We start from the raw sequence: 27251 nt of genomic DNA on the forward strand, positions 1-27251 counted from the left end.
ACATAAGCGCCGACCACTAGACTGCTCACTCCGCTTCCGGCTGTGAAAGACGGCGTAGCTGGGGTCATGTGTGTCCACGACGCCGGATCACACGGCTCCTCTTCCATGCATGGATGTTCGGGCCATGTCGAAACTGGGCATCGAGACAGGAAGTCCACATTTCCATGTAGTTTTCCTGGTACATGATACGTCTGAAACGTGAAAGGTTGTATAGCCAAAAGCCATCTAAGGGTTTGTGTCTTTGTGGGTAGCGAGCCAAGTAAGGGGTGCGTGATCTGTGAGAATAAAAGACCGTCCCAGCAGGTAATACTGAAGGGCTTCCATTGCCCACTTTATTGCTAAACACTCTTTCTCTATGGCGGCATAGTGTGTCTCTCTTGGGAACAGTTTCCGACTGATAAACAATATGGGTCTCAAGTCTCACTGTAGCTCTGGTTGTGAGAGAACGGCACCCAGACCCCTACCAGAGGCATCTGTTTGGAGAATAACATTTTGGAAAAATTGGGACACATTTATTCTGGGGCGTTGGTAAGGCCTTCCTTTAATTGACGTAAACTGTTTTCTTGGGTTGTTGTCCAAGGAATGCCCTTAGTGGGGTGTTGTTGTGACAAGAGGGCTAGCTATGTCTGAAAAATGTGGGATGAAACAACGGTGGTACCCCACCAGTCCTAGGAAGGCACGTACTTATTTTTTTTTGTTGAGGTACGAGGAATCCTTTCTATCGCTTCTAGGTTATTAATTTGTGGGCTAATGGTGCCTGCCTTGATGGTATACCCCAGATATTCTATGTGGTCGGTTGCGAGGGTTGTTTCTTTTGGGATTTAATGTGAGTCCTGCTTGATGCAAGGTAGAAAAGGCCTGGTGGAGATGGTGTAGGTGTGTCTCCCAATCTGGACTGTACATGACTGTCATCGAAGTATTCAACAGCATATCTTTGAGCCCTGAATATTACATCCATAAGCCTTTTGAAAAGTGGCTGGGGCCCGTGTAATCCGAAAGGCATCACCTTAAATTGATATAGGCTGGATGGAGTGAAGAAAGCTGTTTTTTCTCTCGCTGCTTGTGATGGGGGTATCTGCCAATACCCCTTTGTCAGGTCAATACTGGACATTATCATGGCCCCACCCAGACGTTCGATTAGTTCATCTACCCGGGGCATCAGGTATGTATCGAATTAGGAGTGGGCATTCAGCTGTCGGAAGTCGATACAAAACAAATACTGCCGTCTGGTTTTGGGACGAGTACTACAGGTGAGCACCATGCACTTCGGGAGGGTTTAATAATGTCTGCTTGTAACATGGACTCTATTTATTGTTCGGCCTGCCGTCGTGCGGCTGGGATCCTATATGGCTTCAACTTGATAACTCGCCCTGATTCTGTTACGATATCCTGCTCTATCAAGGAAGTTCGCCCTGGGTGTTATGACGCTAACCCAGGGAATTGGTTTAACTGTTTAAGTGGGAAGGGATATAGCCTCTGGGTATCGGTTGGCATAATCATCAAGCACTTGTATGTACTGATGGTCTCGGGCGGACGGGATTAAAGGGCCCACCAGGTCCATCCCGACTCTTTGGAAAGGAGTTTCAATGATAGGGAAGGGGTGTAAGGGGGCTTTTCTTTTACCGGAGGTATTAGTGAGTTGGCACCGTGGACAGGTAGCGCATAACCGGGCAACCTCACAGTATACACCTGGCCAGTAGAACCTTTCAAGGAGGTAGCTAAGGGTGTGTTCTTGCCATAGTGTCCCCCTCCCCCCGCTTGACTGTGAGCCAAGAGCAATACCTGAGGATGAAAAGCCAAGGGAACCAGGAGTTGTTCCCGTCGATGGAGGGGTTTAGGTAATACAAACGAAGCCCACGTTTAACACAAAACAAAAAGGCCTACCTTTAGTGGGGTCTTCGTGTTGAACCTGCTCTCATGCATGGCATAGGGTACTGTCTTCTCTTTGTGATGTCCGGAAACTTCTGGGTGTAGGGTTGTCATCTGATAAGAAAAGACAGGGTGTAGTCTTTCAAGCGACACAAATATGCTCCCTTCTCCCTGCGTTTTTCTGCTTTAGCTTTATATTATTTTTCTGGAGGGTTGGGAATAGAGGACTGGGGAAATGGGGCTTCGCTTAACCAGCCTGCTCTGCTATTATCCTTGGTTACTTCTGTTAAGTATTCATTGAAGTGGGGGAGGTCTGTTCCTAACAACACCTTTTCGTCCCTCCTACCTTATGAACCCTTGGTCCTCTGTTAATGTCTAAGAGTACTTCGGCCAGGGGATAATCCCGTATGTCCCCGTGTACGTAGGATACCCTTACAGTTTCCTTCTCTTTTATTTGGGCTGGATGAATTGGCTCCCTACTAACCACTGTATGGTGACACCCGGTATCAAGGAGGGCATCTAGTGATCTGCCGTTAAGGTAGATTCTTTTACGATAACGTTTCCGGTCTGTTCCTGTAACTAGAACCCTGCTCTTGGACAGGCCTATTTCCATGGGTTCAGCAGCTGCTGTTCTCTGAGGACACTGTCGGGCTATATGTCCCCACTCCGCGCACCTAAAACACTGTGGGCCTTGTGAAGGAGCAGAAATAGGAGGGAGCTTTTTGCTTGGAGATGGAGTGTGGTTGTTGGACGGGCTTCATTTGTGGGGTTTGAGAACCGTTGACTGGGTTTTCCAAGTTGGGTAATTAGGTTTTTGGGAATGAAGCCTAAAGTCAGGCGAGCAGTGAAAGGCGCAGGCTAACTCGATGGCCAGGGGTGTTGTTTTACCGCGTTACGGGAGGAAGGGGGCAAGGCCTCCAGATACTATTCTAAGTAGACTAGTTCAGTGACTTCTTCCATGCTACTCGTGGCTGGTCATAACCAACGGTTTCCAAGGTCCTTCATACGGTAGTATAAGGCACGTGGATTATCCCCAGGAGTCCATTTTTCCTTCCGAAAACTTGTTCGGTAATACTCAGGATCACACCCAAGCCTTTCTAAAATGGCTTTCTTAATCTCTGTGTTGGGGGTTAACCCGGTCGGATTTGCTGCCTGGTAGGCTGCTTTGAGTTCTCCAGACAGAAGTGGTGCTATATATTGACCCCATCGTTCATGTGGCCAGGAGGCAGTAGAAGCCACCCTCTCAAACTTAGTGAAAAAATAATCGGGGTCGTCACCGTCCTGAAACTTTTGGAGTATATTTACTGGAATAGTTGGATGAACTCCCATACTGGCTATGGTGTCTGTTAGTCTAAGGATCGTGGTCTCTTGTGCGTGTTGGTTTGCCGCAAGAATGGCCGCTTGTTCCTTTATAACTGTTTGAAACGCCTCTTTCTTTTTGGGCTTGCTGGTTCTGCTGTTCTAAGACTAATTGATGGTGTCTCTGGCCTTCAGCCAGCTGCGTGACCATCGCTCCCATGGTTATGGGTTGGGTCATGGTATCAGAGCCCAGATCCCACTTCTGACACTACTGTCGTCACGCACAAAAAAAGAAACACAACTACTAAAAGGCTTTAAGGATACAAAAAATAAAGGATTTTTAATTAAGGTAGCCCTTTAGTCACAATAACGTTCCACTATACAGGAGTGCAACACTGGTGAGAAAACAAATGATACAGGTATACACCGTTACTGGTGGTGTTCTCTGACGGGTTCCTTCACCACACCCAAGTGCTCAGTGGAATTCAGGGGGTGAAGAGGGTTTCTTATGGCATAGGGGTGACGTGTTCAGTGCCCTTGGGTTCAAGATGGCCCTGGGCGTCATGAGGTCCCCCTCCCACCACTGCTGGAAAATATAACGAAAGAACGGGACTTGCCTGAAGTAACGACCCTCCAGGATCGTGGCGCCGGTCGTCTTCGCCTCCTCTGCCTCTCCCGGGCCTTTCAGTGACTGTCCGTCGTCTTCTCCTCCTCGTCGGTGTCGTTCTTCTGGACTGGACCTCTTCAGCGTTTCCCTCTCCTCTGCCTCAGTATCTCTCTCCGCGTCTTCTCCTCTTCGGCTGTTCGCGTCCTCTCTCTCCTCGCTGCTCCGGCCGCCTCTTTCTTCTTGAACTGTCTCTGCTCTCATTGGATCGAGGTCGGGTGACCTCGTGACGTAAGCGCCGACCGCTCACTCCGCTTCCGGCTGTGAAAGACGGCGTAGCTGGGTTCGTGTGTCTGTGACGCCGGATCACAGACGCTTTTTCCACAAGTTGATCCAAACTTCTGGAACTTCTTCCTGAAGTTGCTTTGAAGGTTCAGAGTGTCCACAACACAAATCTAAGCTTCCAGAGCCTCTGAGTTGCGCCTCAGATGTTGGGACTACAGGTCTCAAAATGCACCTGTCCAAATCCTTTAAAGACCATCTGAAGGTGGTCAGCTGGGGTCTTCTTGCTGGAGATTATGCAGGTGGAGCTCTTTTAACCTGTTGTTTCAGGAAGTCCACTACTTCTCTTTTTGAAGCAAGGCAAAGTCCTTAGCGCCGTAGTTCCTTTGTGTGCAGCAGGTGCTGTCATTGAGTGCAGTCCTTCTCGTGCAGGCCAGGGTTCCAGCAGGGCAGTCTTTCTTGTAGTTTCAGGCAGCCGATCCGAGTTGCTATTCAGCTCCCTCATATTTATCTAGTGTTCTGGAGTGACAGGCAGGGGACGCCCTGACCAACGGGTTACCTGGTGCCACCCAAAAGCATAACTGCTTCCTCCAAAGTGTGGCATATTCTTGTCCCACAAAGCACTGCACTTTAAAATGTAAAATGGAGAATATTTCTTCATATAGTGAAGATCTGGCTAAGCTAGCCAACAGGTGTGGCTCATTTCCCTGAACATTCCCCTTCCAGACCTCCTGCAAATTCCATTCCTGGGGTTTCCCATCTGGCTGGGGGAGGGGGCGAACAGGACGTGGGGTAGGCCTGGCTTGCAACTTTACTGTCCTGCTCTCTTTGAAGACCAGTTTGATTACACAGCTTCTCTTGGCCTTTTCTCTGCACCTGCAGATTCGCCCCACCAGATAACCTCTGTCTCTATGCAGGCCACTTATCACCTCATCAAAGCAGTTTGGCTCAGCCTGGCAAGACTAGCCAATCAGGAGAGGCTGCTAGAAGGCTGGATTTTGGCTCTCAGAAAAGAAAGTTCTATAACGTCTTTTCTGTACTAGTTATGACCCATTCAACGGTGGCAAAAGATTAGTAGTGATAGATCCAACAAGTTAAGTCCTGAAATATTATTTTAGCTCACTACTGTCAATAGTTACACTTTAATAAAGTATTCCCATGTTAGATAAAAGGCTACAATGGGGAAAACAAAATTGGTACTTTGTCCCTTACCAGGGCACATAAACATCTTTTAAAAGGTCCCTACTCTTTTTTTTTTTTTTTTTTTTTTTTTTTTTTTTTTTTTTTTCACCCTCGCCTGGGGACCTATGGCTAGACCTTAGGGGTGACTTGTATGTAAAAATAAGGTAGTTTAATACTTTGGAGGTACCCTTAAATCCAAAGTCTAATTTGCATATCATTTCCGTTTGAAAGCAGCTTGCAAAGCAGGGCAGACTTTTAAAGTGACAGCAGGAATCACAGCAGAGCACACTTAAGTGCATGAAATCTGCTGAGCCTCCAAACCAACATGCCCTACCATATACCAGGGACATACAGGTGGGTTGTCAGTGGCAAGTGTAATTGCATCTAATTACCATATACCTTCTGTAATCTGAGCATTGGCCCTGGTTAGCCGGTCCCAGGGCTCAGTCAGTTACCTCTGGTATCCGTCAACAAAATGGGGGTGATCAGGGCAAAAAGAATGACTTCCTCACAGGTTGTATGTGATTTTTTTATTATAGTTTCAAGATGCATACATATGCTTCCAGGCAATAATTCATGTCTCGTTATGCGTATATGTTAACAGTGCAAGAACAAATTAATACATTGTGCTATTATTTGAATTTTTCCTATGAAAAAAAATGTTTAGGAGTGCTTTGGCACAAAAATATTTTAATTTGCCAATATGCATAATATAACAAAAGAGCTTGTTTCGACCTAAGTTCCAAAAGAGGTATTTCAACCTTGAGCAGCAAGAAAATCATTTTTTCCTTGCAAAGAGCTTGGTTTTCATTTGAGATTTAAAGACTTTGAAAGACTTTATTACCTATTGACTTGGCTGCTCTATTGCACAACCGATTTCTATTTTTTCTAAACAAGCAAGGTAGAATACAGAGAAGCCGTGCCATAAATGTGGCATTCTATTTTCAGAGCAACTAACTGTGAGGACTGGACTTTTGTCAATCTACAAGCAAAGGAACGGTTTCAAACAAATATGTTACACTAACCTGTTGCAGTGCTCTGCAGTTGCCCATCCTGAAACATGCAGAAGTTAATGGGTAACCAAAATCAACAAATACTTATCCACCAGCAGTGCCAAAACCTGCTGCCGCAAAAGTAAGGTTTCAAGACCTCTCTTCTTCATTGGATTCCATCAACCGCAAGGATGTGCTTGCTCGGGGCTTGGCCCGACAGACAACCGCAATGGACGCACAGGCCCTTCAGAGCTGAAGCTCTGTCGTAAACGCTGTGAGAGATATGAGTGGCATGATTCAGTAAAAAATCGGGGGCTGGGATTTCAGGCTGGTTGGGGCTCTTGATAAGACACAGGGCATGGCGCGAGGCCTCGGCACTGACACACAGGAAAGCCTGAGCCCGTCCCAGTTCTGCTACATCGGGGCAGGCAGTAAGGTTTAAAAAATCTGAGGCACTGATTTTTGATATGTCTCTTTTTTGATCCTGCCGAACCCTATTCTACAAGGCGCGCACACCACGAAGCAGACACAAGAGGATCTACGACATGCTGATCACTGCGGCCTGCCGGAGGACGTGCCTCCTGCGAGGCCAGAACAACAGAGGTGATACCAGGAGGGAAGACTATTGGAGCCACATTACGTGGAGAGTTAAGGATTCCCGGCGAACACTCCCTGGAGGCCCTGTGGTGACTGTGGCCGTGGGTGAGCCTGGGGACTCGGCCATCGGACCATGCCGGGCTGTCACGCTGTCTGCGCCACTGTAGGGTCTCCCCCCCCCATCTCCTGACTTAGCTGTAGCTGCATCCAGCTGAGGTATACATCTCCGCCCTTCTTCCCCCCCCCCACTACATATCCAACTGAGACTGGCAAATCTGCCCGGATGCAACATGGGGTAGGAGATTAGTTGGAGGGATGCCGTGCACCAGAGCCCGCGTACAATTTGCGTTCCCTCCCTCCCCCGTGGTGAGTTGAGAGAGGCTGCTGGGCGATTAATCGCAGTGAGAGGAGAGACATTGCCACTCTTGGAGACCGACTGAGGCTCCGGTTGGGGTGGACCTCCCCTCTCGGATTGCTTGTGTGGAGCCCCCCCATATCAAGGACTGATCACAAGAGCTGCAAGGGTAGTGGAGACAGGTGAACACTGGGCTGGAATGGCCCACAAAGACCCTAAGCAATGTAAATTGCCATTTGATACGGTCAAGAACCAAATGCCAGCACGATCTCGAGACATGGCTGATGAGGCTACATCCGGAGCACAGGGGGAAAGGCCCCCTCAGACACAGAGGCGCTGATGACAGAGCTGCGCTCGGGCTTTAAAGCATTAGACAGCTGGTTCAAAGCAGTGGATAAAAGGTGGGATATACTGGGGAAGTGAATAGATCGGTATGACACACAATTGGACACGGCGGAAAGCAGAATATTAGATCTTTAAGATGGTGCAGCATAAACAGCTAGGAAGCTTGAATGAATGGAAAAGGCATGAAAACAATGGCCATGAAGAACGTAGACTTAGAGGTGAGGAGCAGATGGAACAACGTACGCATAGTCGGGTTGCCAGAGTCCACAAATACTGGAAGGATGGACCAATTTGTCGAGCGGCTATAGACTAATCTGTTCGGGGGTGAACATTTTACGTCCATGTTCATTGTTGAGCGTGCCACCGGTTTCTTGGACCGCCTCCAAATCCTGGATGCCCACTCAGGCCTGTTCTTGCTAGTCTCTTGAACTTTACAGACAGCAAAACTATTTTGAGACTGTCACAAGAAAATGGCCCATTGTCCTGGCAGGGATTCTCGTTATCCATACTCCCCAATTTCACGATGCTAGTGCAAGAAGCCAGACGTAAATACACCGGGGTAAAAGCAACACTTCGAAATCTGGGCCTCAGATACAGAATGTTATACCCAGCACGCCTCCACTTCAATGGCAAATCACACGTTTTTGACAACTCCACAGATGCAAGCAGTACTCTGGGTCCCCCATTTTATACACACAAATCTTTTGTCTCTGAAGGCAGAGAGTGTCTGTACCTAGTCCAAACCAGTTCTGGGTGCATTCTGCCAGTGCAGAACTTCCTCCTTTGTCAGTGTGGGCCAGGGTCAGCAGACGCATGCCAGGAGGTGGAGCCAGCATTGTGGAAGGCAGGCACAGCCCTATTCAGGCCCAGGTGCTACTCCTCCCACCACACCCAATGCAGATAGGTCTATTCAGCCTAGTGCTGACTAACCCTGTCTCATAGAGCCACCTCAGCCCCTGTCAATCACAAACCAGACATGGAATACACAAACCTAGCAGAGGCAGGCTGGATGATTAGGCAAGAAAATACCTACTTTCTAAAAGTGGTATTTTCAAACCCAGAATGTTAAAACCAACTTCACTAAAAGATGTATTTTATCATTCTGAGTTCAGGCATACTAAATGTGTTTTTCTACCATGTGCCCTGGGTCAGTTAGGATTATAAGATGTTATAATCAAACTGCCCATTCTGGCCTATAGGAGCAAGTAGCCTTGCAATAGTGAAAATCGAAATTGGCTGTAATTCACTATCAGGACATGCCCCACACATCAGGGCATGTCCTACCTTTTACATACAATACACCCTGCCCATGGGGGTACCTTGGGTCTACCTTAGGGGTTTCTAACATGTAGAAAAGGGAAGGTTTAGGGACTGGCAAGTCGGTGCACTTGCCAAGTCGACATGGCAGCCCCAGGCTGCACACAGGCTCTGCAATGGCAGGCCTGAGCCACATTTTACAAGCTGCTTCTGTGGGTGGCACAATCAGTGCTGCAGGCCCACCAGCAGCATTTGATTTACAGGCCCTGGGCACACTTGGTGCACTGTACTAGGGCCTGATAAGTAAATCAAATAAGCCAATCATAGAGTCACTAATCCATAACACAATTTACAAAAGAGAGCATATGCACTTTAGCACTGATCAGCAGTGATAAAACCACCAATAGCCGGTCAGCGCCTACAGTCACAGATCGATCTCATTGAAATGGACCATATATTCCTGGGGGGGCGGACCTTAATATTATAATGACTGCAACTTGGACAGTTCCGCCAAGACCCCTGCCAACAAACCCCGATCACACAAGATATTAGGGGCACTTTGCGAAACACATGTGCTGCTGGATACCTGGTGACAGAACCCCATGAAGCTGCATATACCCACTACTCAATAGAGCACGGCACTTGGACATGGTTAGACTATGTGCTTTTTTGTCCCTCGCTCTACTCCCGTGGGTTCAGACCATGAAGCATTTACCCCGCACACTATCAGACCATTCACCAGTTCTCATGGCTGTACGAATGCCAGGTGAGGGAGGGTTTGAGCAACAGCGGCGTTTTCCAAATATGGTGCTGCATGACGCCGTGTTTCAGGAAGAACTGCGAACAGCAATTACTGAGTATTTAGACCATAACAACGGATTGGTGCCATTGCAGGCCACCCTATGGGAGGCCTTCAAAGTGTATACTAGAAGGGTTTGTATCTCTAAACAAATGGGGATCCTAAGACTTGCCACGCACCTTATCCCAGCTAGAAGATTACCTATTGGCCTTGGATTCCGCTCAGTCCAGGGGCAGCACCCCAGGATATCTGAACAAACAGGCGACGCTTCTCGCCAATATCAAGAGGCGGTGGAGAGAGTCCCATTTTCTTGGGAAGTACGCAAAAGCTCATAGATATGGGGAGGGGTCGAGACTGGGGCGCACACTGGCCAGAATATTACGACCAATGCGTGGCTTATCTTATATTATGGGACTACAGAGCCCGGATGGCGTACATGTGGTAAACACACTGGGCATCGCACGAGAACTATTGACCTACTACACCTCTAGATCGACAAATAACCAAGATACCATATCAGTTTACTTAGATGACAGCAATGGTATGGCTTACAAATGTGCAACAACAATTTTTAGCTGAACCCTTTACCACCGAAGAAATAATACAACCCCTTGATGCTATGGACTGATCCAAAGCGCCTGGCCTGGATGGCTTTACTGGTTCCTTCTACAAGGCGGGCAAACTTCCTTGTGCCATACCTCCAAGAGGTATATACTGAGACATTTACAGTACGTTCAGAGAAGCTGTCAGAACCCTATTACTGAAGCCAGGGAAGGACCCACTACAATTGTATTGTCATTGCATTTATATAGAGCTTACTACCCCTGACTAGGTGTCAAAGCGCTTTTTCGGTGAGTAGCATGCTACTCCGGAACCCATAAAGGATTAGTGCTGAATTAGTATAGTGAAATATAAAAGTAATTAGAGTGGTGGATATTAGCCAGTTATTTGGATTGAGAAGGATAGAGGAAGGATAGAAGAGGGAAAAAAGGTTTGCATTTATATAGCACTTGTTACCCCTAATGGGGTGTTGAAGCACTTTTTTGGTGAGTAGCACACTACTCCGGAACCCATAAAGGATTAGTGGTGAATTAGTATAGTGAAATATAGAAAGTAATTGGAGTGGTGGATATTCGTTAATTTTTTGGATTAAGAAGGATAGCGGAGGGATGGAAGAGGGGGGGGAAAAAAAGTTTGCATTTATATAGTGCTTGCTACCCCTAATGAGGTGTTGAAGCGCTTTTTTCAGCGAGTAGCACGCTACTCTGGAACCCATAAAGGATTAGTGGTGAATTAGTATAGTGAAATATGAAAGTAATTTGAGTGGTGGATATGTTTGTCATTTGGATTGAGAAGGGTAGCAGATGGATAGAAGAGGAACAAATGTTTGCATATGTATATAGCGCTAGTTGCCCCTGATGGGGTGTTGAACCACTTTTTCAGGCGAGTAGCACACTACTCCGGAACACATAAAGGATTAGTAGTGAATTAGTATAGTGACATTTGAAATTTGGGAAGTGGGCATGTTAGTCTGTTATTTTGATTGAAAAGGATAGTGGAGGGACAGAAGAGGGAAGGATTTAGATTTTTTTTTTTTAAAGGACATAGCAGTAGTGGGAGGCTTGGGATGTGTAAAAAAGGATGTGGAGGGGAAGAGTCAGAGGGAAGAGTTTAGAAAGGTTTGTTTTGGGGGATCAGTATAGTAAAAGAGATGTCAGATGGTGCAAGGAGGGGTAGAGTAGGGGACAATCTAGAAAGGGCTATTTTGGGGATCATAGACATTGTGGCTCCTAATGACCATTATCATTATTGAATTTTGATAAAATATTGGCCAAACTACTAACTACCCGACTGGCACTACTCATGAAACCGATAATCTCACCTGCACAGGCGGGATTCATACCACATAGATTCCACTGCACTGAATCTTCAAACCTTTTTTTGCCACTCTCCACAGAATAGCTCCCACAATCCCTGCTGTGGCGGCACTGCTGGATGCCGAGAAGGCATTCAATTCCGTGGAGTGGCCGTTTTTATACGCTGCACTTTGGAAGTTTGGGGTTACAATGGGATTCTAGGCCCTGGTGTGCTTACTTGTACACACAACCTATGGTGCACATTCGCTTCAACGGGACAGTAACTGGGCCCTTTCCCATCTCTTGTAGCACTAGATAGGTAGGCCCACTATCGCTGTTGCGGTTTATAATCGCGATGGCCCATCTGGTGCGGCTTCTACAGAAGAACCACCCACATCGGGGGTTGCAGTTTAAAACCGGTCCTTTGCTGATAATCCGCTATGCGGATGATATAGTATTGTATGTGAGACACCCAGCTGAAAACATTAGACCACTGTTGATGGAGGTCGGAAGATTCGGGTCACTTTCGGGATTGCATAGAAACTGGAAAAGGTTTGAGCTTTTCCCGTTGACAGACTGGCGATGCAAGGCTGTGACCTGGTGTGAAGCAGAGGCGAAGTATTTGGGTATATACCTCCACAGGGATAAAAATTAGATATTGAACTATGGTCCGACTGTGGAAAAACTAGACACCAAGATAGGTGAGTCCAACTCCCTGTGTCCATAGCCATTATTAAATGGTAGTCCTTCCTCAATTTTTCTACCTCTTTCACAACATCCCCAGACCCCTAACCAATTCTTTCTTTGCTAAAATTCGTACGCTTTTGACAAAGTGTGCGCAGGCGTGTGTGTGCGCAGATGTGTGCGGGGGTGGGGAGGACAGCCCCAAGTCGGTTGGAAAACTCTGCTACACCCACATGACCGGGAAAGATTCAGAGTTTCAGACATACAGCTTTAGAATCTAATAGCGCAATGCACCTACTCATGGTACTGATACCAACCAGACGCCCGCATATCTTATGCCAAATCGGAAATGGACCTAGCAGCCCCTACTCCTTTGGGATCCTTGCTACCATTTGGAGTGCCACGGGACCCTCATGATATTCAAACATTGTCCACCACCTGTTTGGCATGGGTGAAATTACTAAGGAAAATGGGAAGCAAAACACTATACTCTCAGCCGTTCCGTTATTGGCCAACCCGTGGCTACCCCCTACGTTGGACCCACTGGTACAGTGCACTCTCCAACAATATGAATTGAGCACGTTTGGGGATCTCTTCCCTGGCGGCAAGTCTTTTCCCGTACGGAAGACGCCCACTTACACAGCGTCCCTTACATGGACCACTTTATCCTGGCTGGTATCCAAGCAGCACTCTGGGTTAAAATATCAATATATCCATTAGAACTGACCGACTTTAAACCACTCACATGTCTAATCACAGACACTAGTGGACACCATCTCGTATCCAGATTGTATCGTGAATGCCTGACTCTTATCCCATCACAAGACACCAAGGTGAGGGCTGCGTGGGAGACTGACCTAGGATACCCACTTACAGATAGTTTGGACAGAATGCTGCCTTCATACGAAATTGGTATCCTGTAACCACAGGAATAAACTATTACACTTTCAATTTCTGCGAAGGGCGTATACCACCCCAGCGCTGATATCACATGTAGACACTAACCATTTCTTGCACTGCCCTAAATGCCACACACATGCAGTAAACTTTGCACACATGACTTGAACATGTGATAAGATTGCTACTTCTTGGAATGGAATATGCATTGAACTGCGGCAAATGACCAGTTTGCAATTACCGCCTTGCCTATTAATGGCACTACTATGCCATGTCGCTGGTGTTCCAAAACCTATACGTAGATTTGTAGCAATGGTGCTGCTTCTTGCAAAAAGAGAGACAATCCTGCTTGGGGGCAGTAAGAGAGAGCCCACAGTGGAGAGGTGGATAAAAAGCATGATCTACTGCGATATTTGCGGAGCTGCAACCCTCCACATCTAGGCCTAAGGATCTATGGCAGCCTCTGAGAGAATACTTTAGAGAACGTGAAACAAGGAGCACTAGCCAGGAACTAGCAGCAGCGGCACACACACCAACAACTATACATACCCCCACAGGTCAACACTTGCGTTAGGGTACAACATTAGATTTATGCACCTCACACTATTGGTCCCAACTGGGCTATGTTATTTAACATGTATTCAAAATGTGCTGTTCATTATATGGGAGACCAACGTATTCTTCCTTTTTTATTTATTTAACATCCCTGTCTGGATTTTCTCCTTTACTATTTCTTACATCAAATGTAATGTGGCAAGCTATACATGTACGACACCGTGACCTTTAAATTGAAACAAAATTCCCTAAAAAATAAAAGGATGTTCTTCCTCTGCTGGAGCAACATTGGAAAATTATGTGCTTTCTCTGTTCCATTCAAATCGAGAGCTGTGTTATCTAATCCAGCAGCTGCTGTTCTGTTCTGTTTTCACAAGCGATCTCAGGCCTCGTTCAGTCACCACAGCCTAAACAATATTCAACCTTCAAATTCAGTGAAGAGCTCATGTGCACATCATCATCAGAAAGAAACAAAGGTGACCGGATTGCATCACTGTGCAAGAAAGTAACATTTAAAAAAAAAAAAAAAAAAAAAAAAAAAATTGAAGAATTTAATTGGATTGGTTACAATTTTTGTCTCCATATTTTTCTGTCTTTTTGCATCAAGCTGCAATAATCAGGAGAAAAAAATCAGTTTCCTTTTTATTTTTTTTATTGCGCTTAAAACCCTTGTTTATAATCCTTGCATGATATGTTCCACATTATAATGAATGTTTTTTTTCAATGTAGGTTTCCTATTATGTGAGGGTGTTGTATTGATCATGTCTCCTACTACAAACACCTTTTTCATTTCAGTTTGAAGACCTATGTTATTGTAAACGTGACCAGTGAAGAATCGCTATTTCATCACATGCACATTTCTGGCATGTAAGTTTATTCTGTAAATGTATAATGAATGTGTGATAAGCAAGATCAATCGGAAACACATTCTGTGATAATTTAATTACTATTTGGTTTTGTTCCAGGAATGTCATAAATCTTATGACGGTTTCCGTCCACAATTCTATTATTTTATCTATTTTAATCACTTGCTTTTAGGCTTTTTACTTTAGTTTTAGGTTCTTGAACACATAAATGCAGACTCCATTTTGTGCAGGTCGAGACTCCTTTTTGTCATATGGCTGTCTAACAAATGGTGGCCTTAATCTTCCTGAGGAATTATAAATAGGTCGCATCCTTTTGACCTTTAAATATGTCATATCCTCCCGTTAATGACAGAGACAGAGACAAAACCACCCGTGCCACATCAGTCTGGTTCAGGTCTAATAACAGCCATGACCCAAACAATGTAATTTAGATTGACATATTTTGACATTATTTTTACCTTATTAGTACTTCCACTGATGTATATGATTATTTCAAGACATTACTAGTAGGTAGTATTGGAAATGTCATCTTAGATAAGACACAGTATAAAAGGGCTGACACTTGACCACTTGCCAGGGGAGAATCTTTACCCAGGTCAACGACACAGATTGCAGATCCAGATGAGCACAGCACCAGATTCCATCTTGACTGGAGAAGTCTCCAGCAATACTCCCAGAGGCTTTGCGAATCATTCTATTCTGCCCTCGCAAACTCTTATCAGGACTGTGTTCTCACACAGATGCAATCTCCTAGCTCCTTGGGCTTGTGCTTGAAATAGCTGATAAGCTATTTCAAATAGGCAAAAAACCCTGTTGTCCTGGTATGCGCACCACCTCCGAAACTTAGGCTTATTATTTATTTGTCTGCTAGAACTAGCATAGCGCATAGAGATAGCACAGTGAGGGTGTAAGAGTTCTAAATTGTGAGGTTACAATTTTTCCCTGTTACTGAAAAGCTTAGATGCTTTTTATTATCTCTGTGATGTTACCAATATTATGTGCACTAGAGCTTGGTATTTTAAAATAACTATTTAAAAATAAATATGTTAAAATACATATTCTTTTTCTAGTGATCTTAAGTGTGTCAATCATTAATGAACGAACGTTTGGATTACCACTGATCCATGTTAGTAACCCAAAAGCATTGACACCACTTCAATTATGTATTGGGTGGGGTTACGCAGGGCTAACATAACCTGTGTTTCACGTTCAGTGCTGGTGTAAGTTCGCTCGTTTCACCCATGGGTGTGAAAACAAACCTTGATCCGAACCAGAAACTCAGTATATGCAACATTTCTTGCCCTCGGGTGTTTGACGACTACTAGCCAATGGACTAAAGAGCACCCCCTCTCACGTGCCCTTCAAAGGCGATTTCTACTGTGAAGCTCGCTTTTTTGTCTCTCGCCTTATTTGAAAATATCTACCAGAGGTGGTCACACCTCTTGCATCGGAAGGCATTTTGTGTTTCCTTCCTGAGAGTCGTTCACACCTCTGCCCAGGAGGGCGGAAGGCCGTTTCAACAGCAGCTTGTGTGCAGCCGAAAACTCACTGGAACCTTTAAACAACAAAGTGACAACTTTATAAAGTTGATATTTGTGCAAAAGTTACATCAAATTAGACTTGAGCATCAAGTACGGTTTAATGCAATGATTTTTTTTGATACCTGGAAGAAGGCTATTTGGTAGTCCCATTCAGAAGTTTGCATTGTTGAATTGTCTGCATGTAACTATACTCGCCGATAAGGCTACAAGCCTTCCACGATAAAAACAACAATGCAGGTTTTTTTTCTGTCTCTAGAAGTACAGTCACTAAAACACATGTCCTTATTTTTAATATAACGCACCCTGTTTTTAGGGGTCTGTATGCCCGCTATAGCGGTGACTTATAAATATTAAAAAGGAGGGTTTGGGCTTTGCCATTACTTTGAATGGCAAAGTCGAATTAGTGGCATAATAAGTGCTGCAGTCCAAGAGGGACACTTTGACTTATAGGCCCTAGGTAACCCTGATAGCATATACTACAGACTTAAAAGTAATTTAACTTATGTCAGTTGTGGGTGAGCCAATTAGACATATACCTTTTTAAAGGTTGGAGCACTGTCACTGAGGTCTTTTAGCAGAACTCGGTGCACTTAGTGTCTCAAAACCAGCAACCTTAATCCAAAAACTTGGGGGTGATTGTAGGAGAGTAGGGTCTGCAATCCGATGATCACCCAGATTTTTTGCTTTTGCTTCATTGGTTTACGACTTTCTCCGGCTGTGGGCCTGCCAATCAGACCCACAGCCTAGCTGTTCTCTCTCGAAATTAACACACATGTACATTAGGTGCATCCACTAATTGGAACTGGGCCGCCTTGTCAGTCCCTGTCTCAGCATACCACAGGTATCCAGGGCATCGGTGTACCCAGGGCCTACCAGGGGCTGAAGCATGTATTATGCCACCCCTGGAATGGCCGCCCAAATCTGACACAACTGGCTGCACGACAGCTGGTGCCACGTGGTGTAATCACCCGTTGCTGTAGGTGTAGTATTCCTACACCTAAACCCTAAAATGGACACATGGATTCCTATCAGTCACTCCTATAGCAGGCCTTATCAATCCTGAAGGCAGAGTGCAGGGAATCATGTGGGACGGTGCTCCGGCGCGAGCTGAGCCCGTCGACGGCTTGCGGAACCAAGTCCTAATAGCCGTTCCATGGTGACACGGGCCAACTACTTTTAATGCATTATAATCCTTGCGGTTATTTGCTAACTTTGGCATCACATCACCTACACATGTCGAGTAAGGTGTCATACGAATGGGAATACGAACCCCTCGCCAGTCCTGGCGACGGGGTTAACATTCCCCCCTTTTAGAGGGACACGACATGGAAGTAACCTTGAACCCCGGTTAAAGTTGACTCAAGCCTCAGCATCACAAAATGGATGCTGCCACCAGACACAAGTCTGACCTCCTGCTGCTGGGGGACCTTCCAGCAAGGGGAGCTTGGACAAAGGGTTTCCTGTCGAGGGCGGTGTTAGCACCATCCCAGACAGGGTTTGTGTATCCCAGGTAGGCAGGGCTGAAAGGAAGGTGATTGCAAGTGGCACCCCGGTGCTCACTGTGCATAGCCCGGCTCAAACCAGTTTCGGGGGCACACCAGCCCCTGAGCTGGCGCGAAGCCGGACAAAGGATAGGGGTGTAACCACCCCCCTCCTGGCTCCACCCATAGGTAGAACCTAGTCACGGGCCAGCCCCTTTTCTTAGAATAAAGGTAGGAGCGAGTCCCCTTCCCAAATTGGATAATCAGATAATCGGATAACTCCGAATCACGAACCACTTTCCACGAAAGGAACTCTTGACTATTTCTGAAGACTCTCCCTTGTGGCTAAGGAGTAGCCACCCTGCACCAGCAGGCACCACCTAAGCGCTTGCGGTTTGCTGTACGTCTCCTACGGATCAAGACTGCCCAGCTCGACGAGACCCGAGTTCCCTGCCATCTCTGACCTTTTACCTACCTCATCAGCCCAGCTGAGAGTCGTAGGTGTGACGAGACCTGCGGGACCGGCTATCTTCAGAACCTGCACGACGCTTATCTAGCACGCCCACCGAGGGACCCTCGAGTGAGTGCACCTAGGGTTTGAGAAGCCCTAAACCCTGAGCAGCTCCAGCATCGAAGTCTGTCTCCCCAGCATCCACGAGATCTGCGTGGGGGCCCTTCCGCTTCTTGCTGTTCCCAGCGTTGTCCGACCACTTGCCGACCGGCTTGTGGCCCTCTTCACGACGCTCCAAGATTATTTGCATCACCGGGCTGGTTGCTCCAGACTGGCTCTTGCTCCCCTTCAACAGAGGAGTACCACGGACCCTCCTGGTCCACTCCCGACGCCATCTTGACTCCCCCGCTTGGGTTGCCACTGCCAAGATCCGCTGCCCCTTCCTGGGCCCAGCATCATCGACAGCAGACACCTTCGTGGGACAGCTCGCCCTCCATCCTGGTCGCCGCCGCGCCTCCTTGTCCGAGGAACAGCCGAGTCCGACGTCACCCACTCACCTGGTCGAGGTGACTTCAGCCGGTACCCCGCTGGTACCCACACGATCGCTGCCTAGCGGTTGAGAACTGAGTCCCCTCTGCTTTCAGGTTTCCTTCATCACCGATCCAGGCTTGGATCGCTCTGAACATCGTCACTGGTCGCCTGCCAGCAACTTCTTCTTTCAGGCTCCTGAGACTACACGAGGACTCCCGACATCTTGCCGAACTTCACGCAGCCGCAGCCTCCGGGCTAGGTAACTCGAGCATCTCGGTGCTCCATCGCAGGTTCGCTCTACAAGTGTCCAGTTCCTTTTTCGTTTAGTCCCACTGATCGGAACACTCCGGAATCAGTACCTCCAGACTCTAACCATTCGCATTTCACTGTTAGTGTAGATGGTTTCTCGTGCCCCTCGGGCATTTGTGAAAATTGTGCAACTGAAGTATTTTCCTAAGAGTTTTGTAGTGTGCTTAGCTCCCTGACTCATAAAGAGCCAGGGTAGTCTTGTTATAAATAAATATCCTTTATTTTCATAACAACTTGTGTGGTGTCCTTTCACTTGGTGTTCAAGGGGTATATGTGATGGTAAACAGCTGGCTTAACACGCCCTCTAGAGTTTAGCCTAAGACTGCTCGTATCCACGCTACTAGGATAGCTGGTCTATAAGGTTGACTTACAACCAATCATCAATAAGGGTCGTTTGGAATGATACACAGTGATCACTAGAATAGTGAGCACTACATATCAGGCCAACTTCTCACAGTGATGATGCAACAGGGGCATTTTCTTACAGGCACAATTATCATTTATAAATAGCTGGGACGATAAGTTTTTTGGCTCTCTGCTAAATGTAGAATTTATAAGAAATTACTCAGATTGGAACACATTTTTTAAATGTGCATTGAGTTAACCATGTTTCTTGGAATACAGGGTTGCCGTATTCTTCTTACATCACAGAAGAAGGCAACCATCCAATCTTGCTCTTTGTGGCTACCCCGGTGCAGAATTCTGGAGCCAGGCGCACTGTCCACAGTTGTTCGGTACAATTTACCTAATATGCTCTAGAGTACACTGATGGTTTTTGCACCGAATTGCAGGTGATACCTATTAATGCCCCTGGCAGAGGACAGACTATTCAGTTGTGAGACTTTCTTAAATGCATAGTTATTGATATAAATTATCAGTAGGTACAGCAGAGACCTCGGTTCTTGCTCATTGTGAATGAAGTTAATGAATTTTAAGTTTGTGATGAGCTCTCGCTCGCAACAGGCTAATTGTCACAGACACAAGAACAGCCACATCCTAAGCCATGTACATGATGAACAAGTTACTTGCCTTCAGTAATGCTTTTTCTGGTGGATACAATATCTGCCTGTGGATTCCTTCCCTTTTGAATTACCCTAATGCGCAGCATTCTACAGAAACTTTTCTCCCCAGCTCTCCCACTTCGATGAGGATGTCCCAATGTTATGCTCCGCGCACTACTTCGCATGATGACATTGGAGCCATAAGAAGACCTCGCCGGCTTGCTGACGTCCGTTCCACCCATTTTTTTCCATGCCTTAGAGGTAAAACAGGTGATCCAACAACCTTCTCGCAAGTATACAAAACACAATCAAAACATGGAAATTGTACTACCATAGACATTTCGTAATTCCAATTGAACCCATGAATCAAGTGATGAACGATCTATAGTCCTTGGGCTGGGACCTTACTGTAGCTGTGCTATCTTTGAAACACTGCAGTGCAGAATCCGTGTTAGCTCCGAAAAAACGGGACCCATCAAAGGGCAAATACAGCAACGTAGCCTGAACATCAGGTGAAAAGCCTGAACCTCGTAACCAGTCATGCCTTCTCGTCGCTATGGAAGATCCCATTGCCCTGGCTTCAGAGTCCGCCGTGTCCAGGATGGATTGGATTACCTGGTGAGCAGCAGCCTGGGCATCAGACAACACTTCAGAAAAATACCCTTGGACCTCCAAGGGGAAATTTGGTACAACCTCATTGGCTGAGTCCATGGGGGCATGGATGTAACAACCCAATAGACTTGGCATTCGTGGACTTCAGGGCCACAATCCCCGATGAGAGAACTTTCTTGGCCGACTGCTTCATACTTTTTGACTCCCTATCAGCAGGCGTAGAGGGAAAAGACCTGCCGACAGCTTAGAAGAGGAAGAGGCCTGATGCACCAAGCTTTCCGATGAAGGCAGGGCCGGACTGTCTACCGGGCGTTTTGGCATGCTGCCGAGATGGGGGCTGATTTCGTTGATGGGGACCTGCGTGCGAAATTCGTTTTGCTTTGTTAATTTCGAAGCACACGCAGGTCTCCATCAATGAAATTAGCCCCCACCGCAGTGACATCAGCCCCCAGCTCGGCAGCATGCCAAAACGCCCGGTAGGCAGTCCGGCCCTGGATGAAGGGTGGGCAGACAGAAAAGCCAGATCCCCAGGAGCCACCTTGTACCTCCTAAACACTGTGCTGAAAACCGCTGGGAAGGACATTGACTTCTGCCAAACATCCAAAATCGGCTCCGTTAAGACCTAATTGAAGGGCAGCAATGGTTCTGAAGTAGATGAATGGAGCACCTCCTGTAAGAATATTTGGGTTCAGCTTTTGGCAGAGACCATTATAAAAGGTCTGCAGCTTTTCTAATCACTATATGATAAGACACTTCAGGAGGTGGTAAGCCCATAGGTGACGCCAATTCCCATTCAGGGGAAGTATCGAGCCCACTTGCCTCATGCAAACCTTCAAGTCCATTCATTCTACAGTTTCCCCTTCTGACCCTTCCTGCTCCTCAAGATATTACTCTTCCTCCAACAGCCTCTGAGACCTCCTCTTCAAAACTGGTATCAGCGGTGCCGGACGTGGCACCGGTGATTTCAGTACTGGCGTCATAGGAGGATCCAAGGGTACAGTTGGAAACCAGTTGAGGACATACTGGCGCCGGTTCGAGTCCGGATGGCGCTAGAGAAGAACCATCCAATGGAACACAACCCTCTTGAAAATGGGAAGAACCACCTCCGGATGGAAACACCACTCGTGATCGGCTGAAAATTGCTGACTGAGACTGTCCACACGCACATTCAGCTCCCCGGCCAGATGATTTGCGATTACGCAAATCTGATGGTCCTGAGCCCAGGACCACGGTCGTAGAGCCTCGCTGCAGAAAAGATACAACCCTACTCCTCCCCGTTTGTTGATTTACCACATCGCGGTTGTGTTGTCTGGTAAGACCTGAACCGTTGACCACAAAGGGAGGGAAGGAAGGCGTTGAGAGCCAAACGTGTATCGGCTGTAATTCCAAAAGATTGATGTGAAACGATCTTTCCTCTGGAGACCAAAGACCTTTGACCTCCATATCCCCCAGATGAGGTCCCCATGCTAGAGTGGAAGCATCCGTTATCAAGGAGTCCACCGGATAAGGAGGGTTAAACAACTTCCCTTGAGACAGGTTGCTTGGAACACCCCACCATTGCAAATACACTTCAGTATCTCTGGAGATTTTGGCCAGTTCCTAGAGATCTCCGTTGCATTGAAACCACTGCCTGTGGTGGCACCACTGTTGGGCCCTCATATGCCAGTGTGCATGGTTGACCAACAGCATGCAGGAAGCAAACGGACTGAGCAGGTGCAAGACCTTCAGGACTGGAACAGCAGCTCCATTCTGAAAAAGTGGAATCACAGCCTGGTTGTCTTGAATCCTCTGTGGAGGTGGAAAAGCACAGCTCACAGTAGTGTCCAGTACTGCCCCTATGAACATGTTGTGCTGAGAGGGCACCAGGGGAGATTTGGGTATGTTTATCAAACCTCAAGCTGAACAACAGCCGTGTTTTTACCTGCAAATGATGCAGTACTATCTCTGGCGACTTTGCTTTGAGCAGCTAGTCGTCCAGGTAGGGAAAAACAGGAATCCACGACTCTCTGAGATGTGCTGCCGCCACCGCTATCACCTTCGTGAAGACCCAAGACGCGAAAGTAAGACCGAACTGAAGGACTGCAAATTGATAATGTTGAGACCCCACCGTAAACTGGAGATACATTGCTGTGACTTCAGGAAGGGATTGTGAAAATATGCATCCTGCAAATTGATCAACCCCATCCAGTCTTCCTTCTCCAGCGCTAAGAACCTGAGCCAGGTTCAACAATTTGAACTTCTACTTTTTGAGGTAAAATGTAAAAACCTTGAGGTCGAGAATCTGCCGCAAAAAAAATCCTTTTTGTGAATCTGGAAGCACCGGGCGCAGCTCCCCTGACCCCTTTCCTGCTCCAGAACTATCCCGATTGCACCTGTTTGAAGTAATAACAGTACTTCCTGTTGAAGAAGCAGGAGATGCTCTTCCGAGCATAGGCCTTGACAAATAGGGAAAGCAGGGGGAAACTCCTGGAAAGGTAGGACATTCCCATTTCCTATGATGATTAAAACCCAGACCTCCAATGAGGTAGAAAATAGGCCACCCGTCCTCCCACGGACATGCATGCTCGAAGATGTCTGAGCAATAGCTGCTTCCCTCCAACAACTGTTGGAGAGGCAGAAGAAGAGAAGGAGGAGGAGGAGACTTGTTGCTGGGCAGAACCCCGCAGACGACCTCTGCCCCTTCCCCCTGTATGATCAATACAGAGGATTTATCTGCTTCTGTCACTGTTGTCTATCGCGAAAGGACAAGTTACTCGCAAAGCCATGAACCTGCAAAACGATCTATAGTCCTTGGGCTGGGACCTTACTGTAGCTGTGCTATCTTTGAAACACTGCAGTGCAGAATCGGCCTTAGCTCCGAACAAGCGGGACCCATCAAAGGGCAAATACAACAACGTAGCCTGAACATCATGTGAAAAGCCAGACCCCTGTAACCAGTCATGCCTTCTCGTCGCTATGGAAGATCCCATTGCCTTGGCTACAGAGTCTGCCGTGTCCAGGCCGGATTGGATTACCTGGTGAGCAGCAACCTGGGCATCAGACAACACTTCAGAAAAAATACCCTTGGACCTCCATGGGGAAATTTGGTACAACCTCATTGGCTGAGTCCATGGGGGCATGGAAGTAACAACCCAATAGATCTGGCATTCGTGGACTTCAGGGCCACAATCCCCGATGAGAACACTTTCTTGGCCGACTGCTCCATACTTTTTGACTCCCTATCAGCAGGCGTAGAGGGAAAAGACCTGCCGACAGCTTAGAAGAGGAAGAGGCCTGCTACACCAAGCTTTCCGATGAAGGGTGGGCAGACAGAAAAGCCAGGTCCCCAGGAGCCACCTTGTACCTCCTAAACACTGTGCTGAAAACCGCTGGGATGGACATTGACTTCTGCCAAACATCCAAAATAAGCTCAGTTAAGACCGAATTGAAGGGCAGCAATGGTTCTGAAGCTGAAGTAGATTAAGGGAGCACCTCTGGAAGAATATTTGGGTTCAGCTTTTGGCAGAGACCATTATAAAAGGTCTGCAGCTTTTCTAATCACTATATGATAAGAAGACACTTCAGGAGGTGGTAAGCCCATAGGTGACGCCAATTCCCATTCAGGGGAAGTATCGAGCCCACTTGCCTAATGCAAACCTTCAAATCCATTCATTCTACAGTTTCCCGTTCTTCTGACCCTTCCTGCTCCTCAAGATATTCCTCTTCCTCCAACAGCCTCTGAGCCTCGCTCCAAGACCACCTCTTCGAAACTGGTATCAGCAGTGCCGGACGTGGCACCGGTGATTTCAGTACTGGCATCATAGGAGGATCCAAGGGAACAGAGTTTGAAACCAGTTGAGGACGTACTGGCGCCGGTTCGAATCTGGATGGCGCTGGAGAAGAACGATCCAACGGAACACAACCCTCTTGAAAATGGGACGTCAGCTGCAACCTCGGCGCCCGTAGAGCCCAACCCCCTGGGGTCACAGGCATGAAAGGCATAAACGGCGCCTGTGGAAAATGAGGGGGAAACCCTCCCATAGAGTAAGCTAGCGGACCAATGCGGCCAGCTGGTGCACCAGATGGATTTGTATCCCTTGCGAAAATACCAAACATGGCATTTAAGAAATGTGATGGATCCGATCCCAGAGTCGGGAACACAGGATAAGGATCCGGAACAAAGGGTTCTGGAGCAGTTTGTGAAGGCACCAAATTTGGCTCGGGTTGTGGAGTCTGTGCTCTCGGCGTGGAAGCCGGAGGTGGAGTCTGAGATCTTGGTGCTGGAGGAATAGAAACATTCCTCGGAGTCTGAGGAGTAACAACGCTCGGAGCCGGAGACCCACTTGGAGAATGAGTTGGAGAAATCTCATCCTCACAATGGCGCCTTGGATTCCGACACCAACTTCGCAGTCGGATCCTTGGAAGAACTACGCTGTTAACCATGGTGCCACTTCTTCTTGTGCTTCTTGGAGGATATTGAAGTATGGGGCATTGGCGACTTCGACCAGGTCCAAAATCTCCTGCGACCCCCCCCCTCTTCTGCTGCTTGACCTTGGCCATGAATAACTTGGCCTCCCTCTCCTTCAAGGTCTTCAGATTAATTCGCCTACATGAAGTGCAGGTCCCGACATCGTGATCCTTGGATAGACACCACAAACAACCTTCGTGCGGGTCCGTGATGGACATCTGACCTCCGCATTCTCTGTAGGGCTTGAATCCCGACTTCCTAGGAGTAGTCATCTGCAGCTGGCTATGATGATTCAACATCAATATCAAACAAAACTCCCAGAAATGGAGAGCCTGGGAAAAAAAACATTATGGTGCAGAAAAAAGGGAACTGGCGTCAGCATGACGATGAGGTGGTCTTATGGTTCTGATGACACTACATGGAATCGTGTGCGGAGCCGTGCCATTGTTACATCCACGTGGGAGAGCTGAGGAGAAAAGTTTCCATGAAATGCTGCACATTGGTTTATTCAAAAGGTGAGCAATCCACGGGCAGATGTATCCATCAGAATCTTTAGAGTACAGATGTTTGCAGAGTAGCTCCTGGGAGCTGAAAAGAGTTTGGGGGAAAAAAGCAGTTCCCACATGGGGAACCCTCTGACCTCTTCAGTTCGTAGAAGCAGCCACTTTAGACACATCAGAGGATTGCTTTAGTCAGTGGCACAAAATAAAATGGTAGAGCCTGCCTAGTAGAATGTGATGAGGGGCTCCTGAGACTCCCATTCCTCACAGAAATGCATAGGCCTTAAGTTGAAGATCCCCTTGAAGGGTGGGGAATCCTACTGTCCCGCAGGGTTCTGTTAGACCCCAGTTTCCTTAAGTTTGTACGCCACAAAACTACTTTAGTGAAGGTTTGTTGTTTTATTCATTTTTTTTACATTTATTTAGATTTTGTATAATTTCTATGATTCCTCTTCCCATTTTGCCATTGATGTAAAGGTTTTGGGCCCCACTACCTGTGATGTCATCAATAAAGCGAATACAAAATGTCATGGTTCTCACATCTTAATACGGAGATAAGGATTAGGCTTTCTCTTTCCATTGATTTATTAGTAGTTAGCTAAAAGTAACAGTAACATAAACTACAAATTCCATGTGTAAGAATATCATTTACTACATGTCACATGACCAAGAGCCAACAACTCCCAATAATTTGCTAATCTTTCTTTGTTCTGGCATTTCCGCTGCTTACTTGATTTCAGAGTGAATTTGCTGTCACAAGTAAAAAGTATTGTTAAGTTCTGGTTTTGCTTCACTTTTGCTCCTCAAAAATATAAACCAAGTATTTATCACAAAACAAAATCATGTTCTCAAACATTCCATTCATCTACTGGCTGGGCAAGAAACATCAGTACAAACACATGGGTTGTTCCTCAAATTGACAATATATATTAGATAAACATATCAAATGAGTAGGATACTCCTCACCTCCATGTCCTTAATAGAATTAACACCTTTTTTAAAGGATTAGCCACTGGGATGGGGCCTGCCGCAATGCCTGACCAAAATGAATCAACTGTCCGACAAGCCATTCCTGCGTTGCCCATCTCAGCTAATACATTAGCGACATACACAATTCATACCAGACTCTGACTAGACCATCTCGCCCATGCCAAAGCATTATCTCTTCATTGAACTGCAGGCCCAGGTTTAGTTGATCTAAAAGGTAGACTCTGATGATAGAAATGGATTTTCCATTGTCCCCAGAGACTGTCCATGCCATCAACCGAAACTAGCCCTGCTCCAGAAGTCCATTGGGTTGACCCAAAGGGCTTGTAATGTTGGAAACATCGTACCACCAACATCTCCTGCAAAACTGGAAACCACATCTGAGATTTGCATTGAATGGTAATAAGAACTAACTCTGCTAGTTATCGTCTCGCTTGAATTGCAACTCACTGGATCATTACAAAAGGTGGGATGGAGTACAGATTTTCTCCCGACTAATTCTATAGGAAAATGACTGAAGCCAGAGCATCCTCAACTGGACACCAACTGAAGAATTTTACAGTTGGCTGTGAGCAGTGAGGCAAAAATATCCACCTCGCACAGGTTCCCACCCTCCTCATCAACTACTGAAAACTTGAGGGCTTTACCCACAATCTCTGAAATACTCCAGAAATCTGTAGTTCAAGTCGGCCACTGAATTGTTCCTGCTTTGCAGATACTTAATCAAGGTTTGAATGTATTGCTCCAAGTAGTAGTGCCGAATGTTTTTGTCCATGCATGCAAATAGTTTGGTTCCAGTCCCTCAGAGTTTGTTTTTCTGTTGGACTGCTTAAATGTTGTCCATCTTTAAGAGGACACCGCAATCCATCTGGTCTTTGATCATACACTTGACCATGAATAACCATTTTAACAACTAAAGGCAGTTGATATGGAACATTTTCCTTGCTTACTG

The 27251-nt window shown here is 46.7% G+C and overlaps 1 protein-coding gene across 5 annotated transcripts in view; it reads left to right on the forward strand.

The window, feature by feature from the left end:
• Window positions 1-27251, forward strand: part of FBXO43 (F-box protein 43) — a 450652-nt gene that overhangs the window by 55461 nt on the left and 367940 nt on the right. Inside the window, exon 1 of one of the 5 annotated variants that reach the window (XM_085604084.1) lies at window positions 14379-14440. The exons of the other annotated variants lie outside the window; for them this stretch is intronic. The gene's annotated coding sequence lies outside the window, so the exon portion shown is untranslated. Of the gene's footprint in view, window positions 1-14378; window positions 14441-27251 lie in introns of those variants that run through there. 5 annotated transcript variants of the gene reach the window in all.

Source organism: Triturus cristatus, chromosome 5_1 (genome assembly GCF_964204655.1).
Source record: "Triturus cristatus chromosome 5_1, aTriCri1.1, whole genome shotgun sequence".
NCBI lineage: Eukaryota > Metazoa > Chordata > Amphibia > Caudata > Salamandridae > Triturus > Triturus cristatus.